The sequence below is a fragment of the Phaenicophaeus curvirostris genome, chromosome 10, assembly GCF_032191515.1.
Source record: "Phaenicophaeus curvirostris isolate KB17595 chromosome 10, BPBGC_Pcur_1.0, whole genome shotgun sequence".
In the NCBI taxonomy this organism is placed as follows: Eukaryota; Metazoa; Chordata; class Aves; order Cuculiformes; family Cuculidae; genus Phaenicophaeus; species Phaenicophaeus curvirostris.
The window spans coordinates 6582356-6598271 of NC_091401.1; the positions used below are offsets into that span (position 1 = coordinate 6582356).

General features: G+C 43.3%; 2 protein-coding genes across 4 annotated transcripts in view; one reads left to right on the forward strand and one right to left on the reverse strand.

The window, feature by feature from the left end:
• The window catches only part of CCDC50 (coiled-coil domain containing 50), a 272039-nt gene that overhangs the window by 255574 nt on the left and 549 nt on the right, over positions 1-15916 (forward strand). The window lies entirely within an intron of this gene.
• Positions 1-15916, reverse strand: part of FGF12 (fibroblast growth factor 12) — a 220888-nt gene that overhangs the window by 46510 nt on the left and 158462 nt on the right. The window lies entirely within an intron of this gene.

A 15916-nucleotide genomic window follows, 5' to 3' on the forward strand; every position in this document is an offset into this window, starting at 1 on the left:
GAATGTTTAGCCTTCCATTTAATTTAGACAACTTATGATATCTCTCAGCTGAAGGTCGCTTTTTATGGCTAAGTCTTCTATAATACTCTAAATATTTTGCAAATCTGCATTGCTTTTTCTTAGTTTCATAACTATTTGGAAAAGAAATTAATGAATTATCACATCCTGGTGTATCTAGGCCCAGCATTAGTAGCACTGTTTGTTCTCCAGTATCTATTTGGATAATAAAAATCCTTCAAAATGGCATAATTTCTGATAGTTTTTATCTCAGCAATAATATGAATGAGATTTTTGAGTCTCAAATATGCCTTAATACCATGGAACACTTTTTTTTAATTTGTGATCGAGTTTAACCTAGGATAATTTAATCACAAAATTACAGCCAAATCTCATTAAAGCAGGCTGACTATGTATCTCTGCACCTCTGCCTTCAGCAGAGCTCATTTGAAAAAAAATCTCACAGTCCACATCCTGCTTATTCATACCGTAAGAGGGAATTATTTTCCCTGTTAATTCCGATTAAAATAAACTGTGCACTCCATTGTGCCCTAGCAAAGTTGTGTATACAGTAGCATTATCGATGCCTTTGGCAGCTAACACTGGGAATCAAACAGTCCCACCAGGAGCAGAGGGAGAGCTGCCCAAACCCGTGCTGTGTGCCAGAAATCCCTGCCTGCTCTTGCTGCTGATGGGAATTCGCTTTGAGCTCAGGGCAAGGATGCCTGCTCCAAGGCATGGCCACCTTCTTGTGGAAGCAAAGCAATTCAGACTCCCCTCCTCCCACAGTGTTATTAGAAGCCCACTTCAGTCACACTGATATAAATCCAGACTGACTTGCACAGTGCTGCAATGAGCAATTCTCGCTTTCCCCCAGTGAAAACAGAGTTAGGGTTGTCCTTTCTGCCTTCCTAGGGACGTGAAGAAAGGAGGTGCCGAGGCATCAGACTGAAACACACTGCTCACATCTCTTCTGATGGGTAGCTGACAAGCTGGGACAAATCCTTGCCCACATCCCTGCTGCTTTTTTCAGGTTTCCCATGTGTCCTAAACAGAGAAGTCCTGTCCCCAGGAGGGAAGCAGGGCATCTTCACAGAGCAGTCCCCACTGCCTCAGTCACCACAATGCCTTCACAGGAAAAGGAGTGGCTCTGGAGCTAAGTAGCAGGCAGTAACTGAGATGAAGAATGAAAAATCCTAAAGCAAAGTTATAAACAGAGGCCACACAGCCAGCACCCAGAGTGGGTGCAAGGAAATACTCATGACCTTCAGCCACAAATGGAGCAAAAGGGAAAAAGCCACATTCTCCTCTCTGCCAAACTAGAACCCAGCAGTCAAAAGTGAGGATGGTGACAACGGCTGTTACCCTAATGAGCTCAGCTTAGAGCTGGAGGTCTAGAAGCTCATTTAACTAGTAGTTTTTAAGATCAGATGCTCCTATGCTAGATGTACATGCATAATGGAACCAAAATCCAGCAGCTTGGAACAGAACAAACCAGAGAAGGTGCTTCCAGGAAAATCCAACAGATGTAAAGTTGAGTTAAAAGAATACCGTCATCACCAAAACAAAAAGCTGCTAAGAGATCTAACAGAGCTAAGACAAAATGCTGCCAGCATCCTTCCTTCTTGCAGGATTGCTGCAGGCTCTCCTCAGTTCTGTGACTGGGATCCCAACAACTTTTTCCAGAGAAGTTAGTTAAGCAGAGAAGTGGCAGCTTCAGGGCATTTTAGTTAAGCACCTTCTACTAATAGTTCCTGTGTGAGACAGACAGTTAATTAACGCACACTCATTGGGAAAAATCAGCTTTCTTCAACTCTCAAATTACTTGTTATCCTTTGCAAATGAGAGGGATTTTTCTTCTGTTCAAAAAAAATATGTCCCTTTCATACAAGTATCAAAAGGCAGGGTACTAGTAACCCCTGCCATTCCCAGCTTTGGTCACGGACCAAGACAAAGGACGCACCCTTAGCATGCAAAGACAGTGAGCTAAATCACATACTTGTACCTATATTCACTATACACCTGGAAACCTCCATTTTGCAGAGCTAAAATCACTGAACCAGTGCACTCCTACCAACAGGCTGGAACTTCCTATCTAAGTCTTGCAATGTTTTATGATCATTGCTGGTCTCCTGAAAACATCCCCATTCTTAGTCAGTACCGTATGCTACATGCTCAATTCACTTCCTTACCAAATGCTGATACCTTTCCCTCTTGACACATCCCCTCTGACCTAACCATCAGCCCCGTAAACTGTTTCTGTTGCCCTTCTCTAAATTCCTTCCAATCTCTGACTCATAAAGGAAGATTTATTGGACTAAAGATACACTTTTAATAATGCCTTCTGCCATGTAACTTCAGCACTAAAGTTAACTTGGGCACCTTCTGTCCTGTTGGATTGTGGCTTGGAACAACCCACAACACTACGTCTGGTGGAATTTTGCTGAATAAACTCACAGTTGGAGAAATATAAGGAAACATCCTTACAGAGAGAAGTTGGGTGACTGGGGGAAAATGCCATAGAGGGAAAACAGTGAGATGCGACTGCTGACCTTAATGACTCCTGCTGTGAATATGCCCATAGTGATCTATACACAAATGTGGAAGCAATTACAAGCCATCAGTGTGTAACCCTTGCCCTCCCCTCCATTACAGGAACCAGTCAGGAACCAGTGGGAAGAAATTTCAAATTGTAATAAAAACTCACAGATGGTTTCTGGAGACCTTTTAATTAACACTGCAGTTTCCAAACCTAACAAGATAATATCCCTGGATTATCGCTGAGTAACTGCAACAAATGAGCTCCTTTTAAAGGCAGATCATTGGCAATGCTATCTTCTTGTTCTGAGATATGATTGCAAATTAAGTGGCAACGTTTTTATTATCAATGATCACAGGATCATCTCACAGCTTCTGGAATGTCTAGGAGGAGGGCTGGTGCACACTAAGGGAAGTGACAAGTACCAACACACTAGTCATTAAAACTTGGTTACACAAGAAGAGCAAGTATTGTCTAAGACATGGAAATGCAGCTTGGATAGCACTGGACAACAGTCAACTGTACCAGCCCCTAGACCACACATCGCTGGCAGCAAACGTTTTTTAGCAGAGAGAGAGAGAGAGAGACTTGTGTTCCTCCAGTCCAAGCCAGTCTGTTCAGACCATTTCAGTACTTGCAATAATGACTAATAGCAATTGTCACCAGTGACTAATGATATGGCCTGTATACAGACACTAGTAAAGAGGAGGAGATTTATTAGAGTGGTATTAAGTTGGACAGAGAGGAATGTGGACACAGAGGTGATAGGTTTTGCATCACATCACCCACTTTCCCTTACTTAAGTCTTCTCTACTATTCCTGTCAACATGTCCTTCCCTTCACTTTTTTTTCCGCCTCTTGGGAAAAAGTCATATTATGAAGTAGAAAGAGGAAACCATTAAGACAAATGCAAACACCTAAAATTTTTTTGGAGAGGAAGTTCTTTTATTGTTGCTTTTTTTAATGGTAACCAGATTGCTCCTTCAAAACAACCAGGACTTTCAGCAAGGTAATAGCTTCAGTCTGTATCTGAGCTCTCTATTAAAACTGCTGCGCCTCCCACTTTTTTTATTCACATAAAGGCTGATACTGCAATACAAAAGACGTTCATGTAGCATAATGCGGAAAGAGGCCCGTATGCTTCTGAGACAGCGAAGACCAATTATTACCTCTTTCTTTGATTCCTGGCTTCCTCACTAGGTTTTAGTGGTCTTTGCAGATGGCTCTGAACCCTTCTGTCGGAATACTTACACATCACCTTATTGCAGCAGGTCGCTCTGCTGCTGCACTTGTTTCATTAGGGCTGATCTTGACAACACATTTGCATTTGCACTGAAATGCCATCTAAAGACACTCCATACTTCCATTCTACTCTGTGGTCCTTGGTCAGCTTCCCTAGCCAGGAAGGCACTTCAGCTGAATCTTACAAACCACCTCCAAAGTCACCTGCAAAGACCACTGAAGTTTAGTGGGGAGGCCAAGAATCAAAAATGTAGGTAAACCCTCCAAGGAGGGAAACTCCACAACCTTCCTGGGAAACCTGCTCCTGTTCTCAGTTACTGTCAAAACAGAAAAGAGTTTCCTGATGTTCAGACAGAATCTCGTGTTTCTGCTTGTGCCCACTGCCGCCAGCCCTGGAGCCAGATGAAAAACACAACTCTACCAAAAATGCTTTCCAGGCCTGCAGGCCAATGCCCTCACTATACATGACGATGAGAGAAAAGATTGTATGAAACGTGATGAGCTAGAGAGGAAGCAGAAACCAATAGTTAAGGCAGGAGACTGACAAATTTTCATCAGGTCTTCCACAGACACCCCATGTGCCACTGATGGGCTTGTGTAAACCTTCTCCAACTCTGCTGTCCTGCTTTTAAATGGGCCTAGTTATCAGCCTTTTTGTCAGAGTCAGCTTTGCTGATACTGCATCACTGTGGTTTTGAGGGATACTTGGGGGTTACAGAAATAAAAAGGTTCATTTAGGGTTTCCTTTTCTACCTCTTTGCTCCTAGACCCTTTTGAACTCAAGGTCCACTTCTAACAGAGGTCCATCTAGATGAGTACCTTATTGCTGGCATGGAGCAGTGCTGGATGTACCAGTGAAGAGTGCAGGAATACAGCCTACAGCCCTGTATCTCCAGCAGTCTATGACATCCTTGTCTTAAACAGCCATCACATATTATGCAAAGAATATTCTATTTCTGTTTTAAGCTTACTAATGTTCTCCTGGAAAATGTTGACAGGGAAGTTCAGAGAATGAGGTTCATGTTCCTCTGAACCTTGCTGTGGGGCTGTGTTTCCAAGGACTCACATTCCAGGAGGCTTGAACCTTTCTCTTTCTTTCTTTAAAAAAAATATATGACACTTTCACTGACTCTAGGACCTGCTTTGTCCCACCGTATGCCTGCATTTAATCAGTCTCCTATTTGTTCTGCTCTCTGACATCACGTGGAACTTTTCAGACACCTTCCAGACTGCTGTGAGAGTACAGGCAGTCACTTAGCATACACTATCTTCTTTAAAGCACAGAAGAAACCCCTCTAGTCCTGGCCCAGTTGCTTCATTAAAATACTGCTCCAGGTATTTATGATTCAACCAAGTTTAACAGAGGCCTTTAACAGAGGCTTGTTTTCCGCAGAAAGTCAGGCTGGCCAGTTCAATAACTCCTTCTCCCTTGCAACTACTTTCTCAAAGTAATCTGCAGGTATTCCAACACCAAAGGTAATGGAATGTCCCAAGCAGAAAAGGGACAGACAGACAGCTACTGAGACACTGTCACTCTGGGTAATGAAGACCATCTTTGAAAAAAAAAACAACCTCCAAACCAACAAACCAAATATGAAAACAATTTAATGACAGAACTTCCTTAGGAGTGTATACCTCAGTCAGTTGAGCCTGAAAAGGGCACGGTTATTGAATTGTTGAAGGCAGAAAGCATTCAGGAACATGTTTCTCCTTCACATTTATTCACAGTAATCTAAAAAACAGGTTAAATAAGTTCTCCTTTGCAGTCTTGACAATTATTTTCTGCTGACTTCACAGTCTCATACTAAAGAACTATTCAACAGCTTTTATTACCTAGAAACCAGAAAAGGAGAAAAAAAGAAAAAAAAAAAAGGAAAACGTCTGATAGGGAGTTCTAAAAAGATACCTAATCAGGAAATAGCATCATTACAAATGCTTTCAAGCCAGAAAATATTGTAATAGGAGAAATAAAACCTGCAGATTTTTATTGGATTTGTGGATAATCCCCCTATTTATTGAAAGAATTGTTTCTAAATCTTTATTTTTCTCTGAATGTATATATTTGAGGAGTCAGACTATTGTTTCTGCCATGTATTAAGCTAATACATTAGCCGATTTGTCTAAATGAACAAGAATCATATGTAAGCCCATTTTTTCAAATATGTAAATCTCATTTGTCCCCTCAACATTACCGTTATGACAGCCAGAGTATTATAATTTACCTACCTAGCATGCACAGTGTTCTTCACTACCTAATTACCCATTCTGAGTATGTAAATTCATCTTTGTCCTAGTGAATGTGGATTTAGCTTTGTATAGCTGACAATGTAGTTCCACTGAGGCATTCCTCATTCCTTCCTCGACAAATTTTTCAAAGGAAAAGTGGTCAATATTTGCATTAAAATCACAAGAATAGAGCAACTGGGGTGTTAATTTTAAAAACTACAGTGCAGATTTGAGTGGTGAAAGCAAGCAAGCAAGCAGCTGTAGGAAGGCTTGCCTGCACTAGCAATCATTGCATCGTTGGCTTCATCATTAGAAGATTCTATTTGGATGGTCAAACTCTTAAGCACAGCCATCCGTTAGTGCTTGGGAAGATTAGACAGACAGATGGCTCCTACAGAGAGGCGAGTTAGAAAGATGCAGGGAAGGATATTTTCACCAGATGTATGCTGCCAAGTTTTGCAGGGCACAAGAGGTGCCCTGAGGTCTGGATCAAAAGCTAGTCCCCTAGGATCTTCTGGAGGAAAACAGTTGAGCAGAGGAGTAACTGGAAGTTCTGCTATTGAATTAAGAATGTGCTCACGTCCTTGATAACCAAGTTACAGAGAAACATCCATCAAGAACTGAGTGGATATGAAGGGCTCCTGACTCCAACTGCTAGGAATATATGGGAGGAAGTGCACCAATGCCCACTGTGGCCTTCTCTTAAGAACGTTTTCAGTATAAACCCAAAGGATAAAGGGGAATGGAGAATCCATGCAATGCCAGTGACTTACAAATACACTTACAAGGCCTTTGGTTGGCTCTCGCTTACTTTCTTAATGTTTCAAAGGCTAGACATTCAAGAGTTGCCAAGAGGGGAAGTATATTGTTGATAATTACATCAGTGCATTGTTCACCGAAACTGAGAAACTGTTAACCACAAAACATTTTACAATGTGAAGTGACGCTACTTGAGCGCAGATTATAACCAAGAATTTGAACATATGATTGCTGACTACAGGCACAGAGAAGGGGGGTTCTTGTGAAAGTAAAGATAAATAAAAGGACATGATGACCTAAAAAGTGCATGGTGCAGACTCTCTTACAGGGTTTTTGGAAAAATGTATGTCATTATTCAGTTTCTTCTCTGACAGTTGTGTAGCTAAGGCTTGTGCTGCAGAGTGCAGAGGTCATCCCAGCCTCCTCTTGCTGCAGCCACCTCTCCCACTGCTGCAGAGAATAATGTGTTGGATATTTTTTTTCAGGGGAGACCTGAGGATGGAGATGACCTAATAGCGTGACCTAGATTTCAATAGGGTCTATAGAAGACCAAACTAGCACAGGCACAGCTATGTCCCAAAGACTTCCAGTATACAGTTGCCTTAGAGGAAACTTTGAAAAGATCTCTTTGTTATAGAAAATTTCTTTCGGACACTCTCCAAATGGATGTCAGGAGCAGTCCTAAATGACGAGCATAAAGCAGCTTTTGAAGTCTGTAAATAAAAGGGGAAAGAACTGCAGGGATGGTGATTACTTTGAAATCCCGCTGAAACCACAGGGAGCTATAAGTATTTACAGCACCACTGGCAATGAAGTAACTAGGTGCCAGAACAGTGATTTAGCTGAAAAATAAGATAGCTAGGTTCTGGGTTTATTCTCTCAGGTGGTGCCAGGTCAATTTATTCCACTTTGAAATCAAACAGTGATTTCCCAACTTCCCTGTACCATTCCAACTTGGCAGACATGAAAACCGAGAGACTCCTTTTGCCTTTTGTTTTTTTAATGAATAATAGAGATATCCCAAATGGAAGCTGCCTCCAAATATTGTCGAGGCATATGCACGCTTCTGTGGCTGAGTAATCTGGGGCAAATAGGTCAAACAGGGCCAGGATGGCTGGACTCGGAGAGAAACACAGCAAGATCTGGAGCAATGTCAACCTTGGAAGGCATCAGGTGTGAGGCTCATGTGAGCTCATCTCTTTTCACAGCACTAACATCCTGATAGGAAAAGGACATGTGAAGGAGAAAATCTTTTGAGGTAAAAAACAAAGCAAAAAAACCCTCATGCTGACATGTAGTCACTCTTATCTATTCAAGCTCTTACACAGTGCCCTCAACATAGCATCCGAGTGCCTGTCAATCACCAGTGCACTTATCTCCACACTGTCTCTGTGGGAGTAGGAAAAAAAAAAAATCTTATCTCCATCATATAGATGAGCAGTAGAGGCAGAGAAATTAAGGGCTTGATCTAGTTACCTAAATGTAAGTTTCTGGTGCCACCTAGGGTGTCCTGGGACATGCAAGACATGCACGGGGCTGGCAGGTGGGACAAAGGACCTAAGGGAGATCCATGGTCTTCCTCAGGGCAGGCAGGATACGCTCCCACATTGCAGAGGGTGATTAATGTCTAGGTTTAGGCAACTGAATTGGTAGGCTGGTATTACTACTACAGTTAAGTTTCATGTGCCTGGCACTTTCAAAATAACTACTGGTGTCAAGAACCTGTGTATTGTCTTTTTCCTGGCTGAGTATGAACACACATCCATAACCACCTTTCAGTTATTATCAAGATCTCACCTATGAAATGCAGAGTTATTTTCTGTCAAACTCAATACAAACATTTATATTGTAATACAAGGAGACAGAGACAGAGTATCAGAGTGGCCTTCCTCCACCAACCATGTCCACAAGCCCAGACTTCATGCTGAAAGGTGAATCTACCTCCTCCTTGTGGCAGTATTTACACAAAGACACTTTTATTTTAGCTCATGCCAAAACTCTGATGATGATTTAGAAGCTCATAATGAGCTTACTGAGTAAGAATGAAAGGATGGTCAAGGTCATAGCCCCTACAGGAGCGCTATCAGTCTTGACATGTACAGTAAATAAGATTCTCAAACAGCTGCCAATAAAATAATATAGAAATAAGCTGTATGCAGAGAAGCTCTGCTGGCCTTGCTGCAGGCTGTTATTTTGGTGCATTAGGCTGAGGACAGGTTTGCAAAACCACTCCAGCAATTCGGACATTTGGTTCCCCTTTGAAACAGCTCAGTGAAAGAGGTGGTGGCAAAGCACCAGCCTGGCAGGTGTGGTTGCTGGAGCAGCTTCCTGCAGTGCAATCTGCACCCACACAAGCATCTCTTCTCTGCCACTTGCCCCCATTGGTTTGGACTGTGTCCATACACCTTGCAGGTCTACCTTCCAGCTGCTACCCAGAAACATAGGTTTAACCAAACAACCTCCATGGATGAGGCTGGTTTCAATACTCTCGTCTGGCCTCTCTCCAAAGATAAAGGACACACATCAGACTCAATTCTTTCCTCAGTCACACCAGGTACTCTCCATTGTATTCACAGCTGCAACACTGAGCAGAATCTGATCCATGTCTTAATTTACTTAAGCCTCCCAAATACCTGAAAGAGGAGAATTATTTTTTACATGATTTTTTAATATGTGCAATATGATTAGCATAATCCTGGCAACGCAGAGAGTGAAAACTGAACAGAGTAAGTGAAAAAAGATAGTTTTGAAGGAGGAAATTGATTTCCTTCTATCCCTCCAAATCTGAATAATAAACTTTCACGAAGAACTTATTTGCAAGAAACTCCTGGAGATGTAAGAAACTGTAATTAAAAAAAATAATTCAATAAAACATTTCTCAGAGCTCCTTCCAAAAACAGAGGTTGAGACATTTACACTTGGAATCCAGTGGCCAAGACTTTCACGGGGGAGCAGGAAAATTTGCAAAGCCACATTAAATTAGCCAGTGTCATGCAAGAAACTGAGGCTATGGGAATCTGGGTGCTTTACCTGCCTTTGCCACTAAGGAGTTACAAACCAAAGAGCAGTGTGACCAACAGGCATCTTTCCCTTTTCTACACCTCTATTTTCCTGTGTAATGAAGTGGATAATTCCTATTCCTGGAAACCACCCTGAGCTTTCTGGTAGAAAAGCAGGTCTTTGCTTCAGAGAAAGACATGATGATTTCCAATTTCCAAAACAGGCACTATTTCTAAGAGTTTACCATTTACTCACTAAAATCCTAAAACACTATTAACAAAGAAATATTTTTCCTGGTGACTGGAAGAAGGGTAAAGTTTGCCTATCTTTAAAAAGGGGAGAAAAGACGACCCTGGGAACTACCGACCTGTCAGCCTCACCTCTGCGCCCGCATATTACATCAGCATATTACAAGCGCTTCTTTACAGAGTACTGCTGCAATCCCAAGCTTCTCAGGAGCTGTTTCCAATTCTCCACCTGCCATCTTATGAAGCCAACATCAATGAAAAAGAGATATCTGAGGAGCCCTGAGCAACTGCACTTGACATATAGTATTGCCTGCTCCCATTATCCTCAATGAAGACTGCTAGGGACATAAATGCTGAGAGGCCAGAAAAGAAGTGAAATGGGAAGATGAGAGGGAGAAGCAAGCCCTGCCTACACAGCACGCAGCTTCAAAGCAAACCAGTTTGCTTAAACATAAGGTACTCCACAAACAAGTTGTGCTGCTGATGATGCACCAGCTCTCTAAACATTCACAGTGATACAAAAGAAAGCTTGTGATTAAGGCAAAGAATTAGGATCAGGAAAACCAGAAGTCCTAATCCACTTTTCACTCATGACCATGGGCATGTCACGTTAACTCCTCTATGCTCAGTTTACATAATTACATGATTGAGCTTCCTAGCATGAATGGACTATTATCGGAGTGTGGGAGAGTCCAGGAGCAATTCACAGGTAAGCGATAACAGATTCTTTTTTGGGGACCACACCAGTGGCCTCTACAGCCCCAAGTAAGTCAATTCCTCCCACTGCCAATGACCTAGACACCCTCAGATCAGCACATCCCTGAAGGCCAATCATGGGATCTAGCTTTAGGCAAAAGAGTTATATTTTAGTAGTTTTGTATCTACCATACATGAGAACACCACAGCCTGGGTCCTGCATTATGCTGAGACCTGTCTGTATAGTGCCCCCATCAGAGACTAGAGTGACACAGAGCCTCTCTGACCTGGTCTCCCATCAAAAGCTGGTGTTCAGCATTACCTCTCACTCCTCCTCCTATTCCAACACTGCCAGTTATCACCTGACTACCCTACCTCTGATTTCACCTCAAGTACTCATAAAGCCCTTCCTTTCACTCTGCTCTCTTCCTGCTCACCATGGCATACAGTGGGATTCTCCAGCATCTACAGGGAAATTCTGCTACAGGCAGAAATGATAAATGTAAATCACGTAAATTATAAATGAAATGACAGGGCTTAAACTGGAAATAATCTTGAGTGTAATAGGACCATAAGCATCATGACAGGACTGGTCAAGCTGTACTCTGCTCTTAAAGGTGCTTTATATTCCACCCCTCCTGCCCCCAGCCCTGACCTAAACAAAAGATCACAGAGGTGACTCCTGAAGTGATCGTCCACCAGCTGCAGCTGGAGACACCATGTCTGCCTTTCCTTTGGGTTCAATGCCTCCAGACTGCTTGTTAGGGCAGAACACTGCATTGCAATTGAGGACTGAGGAAAGGGGAAGAAGTGATGTCCCCACACAAGGTCTCAAAGCTTTTTTTCATGCTAAGGTACATCAGTACCAAGACAGGTCTACAGGTTGAGAAACACTGAATGGCAGTGGCATTTTAGATGTCTTCCTATCACACCAGGTATCTACAGAACATCCCCAGGCATCCTTGTGGACAATATCCTTCCAAGCCTCTGTTAGGATGCAGACAGGCAGGCACTAAAAAAAGACAGAGAGTTTCACTCAGGACAGTATGGCTAGTGCCATCCAACTACAGATCCCAGAGAGGCAAGGAAGAAAAGGAAGGGTTTTTCACAGTCAAAAAGCCCACAGCAGCAGTAAGAGGTGTGTGAGAATGGAAGTTACTTTGGATAAGACAGTACAAGAGCTATGAGCCTTTTCCTTCTGAGAACTTGGAAAGCAATGACCAGCATTACGAATCCCAACTGGAGCTGGCTAGTTGCATACCTTCACAGCACCATTCTCCTAAGCTGGCTGGATCCCTGTCAATTGAATGGTTGGACTCGATGATCCGGTGGGTCTCTTCCAACCTGGTTATTCTACGATTCTATGAATCGTCCTTCCTCCAGTCAGTTTGCTCTGCCATACAGGAAAACAAGGGCGTCTCAGCAGCCATCTACCTGACATGGGAACAGGTACTGTGCAGAAGAGAGTGGGCTGCAAGAAATAAACGGTACCCCCAGCTGAAGATGGTGGCAGTTTTCGTTGCCAATTAGTACAGTCCAAAAGTCAAAATCCATTAGCTGCCCTAGTTCTACCAACAGTAGTTACCTAGAGCCAGTAGGAGGAAGAGGGGAACCTCTTCTCAGTGTTCATGAATCAATTAGAGCAATATGGGACAATCTGGTGACTCCTCAACCTACAAGGAGCGTGAAACAAGTCACTTCAAAAGGCACATGATTTCTGGCGTGAGTGCATAAACTTTAAACACTGTAGCACAGATACAAAGAACTGCCCTTCTTGACCCCTGCTTGCTTTGGAGAGATTCCTGCTGGGGGAAGCAATAGCCCAGCATGGACACTGTGCTTGGGGGAATGTCAGAATTAGGCTGAATCTTGTTCTGTACCTCACTTTGCACATGCCTAGAAAGTTGGACGTTTTCTCAGTGCCTTCTCACCTAACTGCCTTGTTCAAAATCCCTGGGGTTCTATGTTCCTCCCTTCTATTTCACGTCTATGATGATATAATGGTAGAAAGGCCTATGCAGGAGATTTGTGCCGATTTCTATCTTGGAGGCTTTAGACAAAAGCAGAATATCTTTTTCTAGCTGCAGTTAATTCTTCTGCAGTGCTCCAGGCAGCATCTGCGAGTTGTTAAAGTGTGCATGTATGAACCCAGCTCCCAAGTTCCATTATCAATAATGCATTTGATGTGCAGCCTTCAGAGCTGTCCAAGGAAGCTTCTTATAATGAAAAGTCAATCCTTTGGTCTACTCAGAAGGAAAGCAGCAAGGACGTAAAACGACTTACCATCTTCGTGCCATGTCTTATTCATGTCAAGAGGGTGTTCATATTTTGGAAAGCTTTTAGCACGGGGCTGGTGCCTAGGTATGTATTTGGAGGATTTGAAAGCACATTGTGAATATTAAAATAGTTTCAGCTTTCTGGGATTAAGCTAACTTACAAAAAAACCCAAACAAACAAAAAAAAAGAGTTCAAATCACAGTTCCTCTGCACCTCAGAGGCCATTAGTATGTCAGAGGTGGCAGGGTACTCCATCACAGTCTCTCTACTGCCTTCTTGATGGCTGAGATATCATACCAACAAATTAACCCGTAACTCTCTGCACGTGAGGAATTATTAATTTCAGAGAGGGACCACTAATTTAATTCCATTTAAAAGTTTCACGGTTTGTCAGACTTTTCCGCATAAGAGTAGCCACCTCTGCACAACAAAGGATGAAATCTGTAGTGCATGAGCAGGGAAGAAGGTCCTCTTTCTAAACAAGCAAAAGCTGTAGGGGAGGCCATAGGTTTAAGTCCACACGGCATCCACCAAGATCAGTCTTTTGGTCTGGATATGTTGTCTGCAACACACTGATGTTAAGATTAATAAAAAGCGGTTAAAGAAAAGGAAGAAGGATGATTGCAACAAGGCAAGTGGCAGAAGCCATTGGAAGGCATAACTGAAGAACAGCAAAACCGCAAGCAAGTGAATTAGTCACAGATGACCAAGCACACAACCTAATTGCAGGCAGAAAGGAGATTATAAAGGGACACCATAAAGGGACTAATGGGTAGCCCTGCAACCATAATTGTCCTATGAGAAGTCCACATAAAACTGCTGGTACAGCAGAGGAAATTTCACTTAAGCTTGGAAAATAAGGGCCAGACTGCAAGTACAAACTCTACTCAGAATCATCCCACCTGGCCTCAGCCTCTAGCAAAGCAAAGATTTCCTCCTGCTATTCACAACACAGAAGAGGCCATGACTTTACTACCAGAATTTTCAAAATCTCCCGTTTTCTCATCCTCCTGCATCCATCACTGCGCCCCCTACTTTCATGACCACTGCATCATCTTGTAGGGCAGGTGGCCATTAGCCATGGGTAGGCTGGTCACATAGCTATTCCTCCTTTAAAATGGTTCTGGGCTCATGGGCCAATTGCAATCACCAACATCACAAAACAGGGACATGTAAGCACATGCAGTACCCTGCTTGTAACATGGCACCGAAGAGCACTCCAGGGTGGGACATGGTGGCTGCTTCGAGGTAGGGCCATGAGCCCCTGGACCAGGGACACCTTCCTCCAGTGAGCTTTGTGTGCAAATTATACCTCAAGTTAATGCAAATGTGTAAAGAAAGCAACCTGCGTTTGCAGAGGTCTAGGGTGTTGGCTAAATTGACTTGCTCTGCAGAGGATTTCAGATGTTCCTTAAACCAACCTACTCTACAGAGGGTGTGGGTTAAAATGAAGTTTTGATTGTAATGACGATGATGTCCCACCATTGTTATGCCAACAGTTCCTAAAGAACCTGCATGTCGCCAGGGTGCTGGGTGGTAGCATCTCAAAACTCTGTGGGTTCCACCCTAGAGCCTCCTGTACCATTCCAGAGGAAAAAAACCTACCAAAGTTTTATAGCAGAATATTTTTAAGAAACTGTTTTATGCCCAGATTCTACCCAGTGTTTTTCATTCATAAATTACAAGTCTGATAATATAATTCGATACCCCAATACTGAACAACCAGCAGATCTAAAAAACTCAGCCATCTCCCCTCGGGTCTAACATTTTCAGCCTTCCATGAGGGCCAGAAATATTTCTAAAACAAACTCGGCCTGTGTCAGCAGACGCAGTGCATTGGGAAGGCGGCTTTTGATGCACTTTCAGTCACCCTCTAAGCCACTTGTCACCAGGCCAGAACTGGGCTCAGCCTCAGCCAACACATACAGACCTTGCGGGGCATCTTTGGTGCACCTCATATCATAAGGCCAGACACAGGGACTAGGCACGGTTCAGGAGGGCCTGGAGCAGGTCCAAAGTCCCATCCTGCCTGCCTGCTCGGCTGCTGGGGTGCCTTCGGGCGGTGCTCTTGGCAAGGTGCCTCTCTTCTCGTGCACAGATTGCAGGCTCCTTGGCACAAGCACACCAGCCATCCCACGCACTCTGCGGAGCCGAGCACGCAGTCAGCATGCAACACATTACAGCAGTGACTGGCTGCCAGTAGTACGAAAAGATCCCCTATACTCTGCTTGCAGCAAGAGGATGGGTAGATATGGAGCTTTCCTTGCAGTGAGGAGTGGCACTTCCAGAAGAGGTGACTAAAAGTGGCTGGTGATTCCCAGGGCCTGCATCCCCGCAGCAAGGGACACTGGGGAGCCAGATTCAGCAAAGCATCAAGGTGCAATTTGCTGAACTGTATCTTATATAAGAACATTTCAGCTCCTCAGCAAGGTTCATAACTCCCGCCAAGCATATTTTCTCCAGCAATTTCAGGAGGCTCCTGTGAGACATTGTGCCATGTAACTATAGGTGCTGGATGCCAGCCCTGTGTCTTGGGACTCATGGGAACTAAAATCTATGGGACCTGAACTCAGTTGCCATGGTGTAGAGACTTCAAGAAAATTGTTTTTGATTTGCAAGTGCAAAGGACTTCGCACTTGCTTTGCACTTTCATAGCAAAGCATGAATGGTTCATGCTCACACTCAGGCTCTTCCATTAAAGTGCACAATGTTGCTCATGGATTCAGCCAGTCTGGCTTGAAAAAGTCCAGGTATTTTGAACCTCTCTTCCTTTCCTCTGGAAAACTACACTGCAATCTAACAATGCTCCCCATTTAAAAAATTTTCTATCACTTGGCTCTCAGTTATAAGCACAAGTGCACAGTCGGTAAGGTTTTTTCCTTGGGTTTCTTAGCCTATGACTGTCTTATCTCCTGCTTTCGCCTTCAGTGCC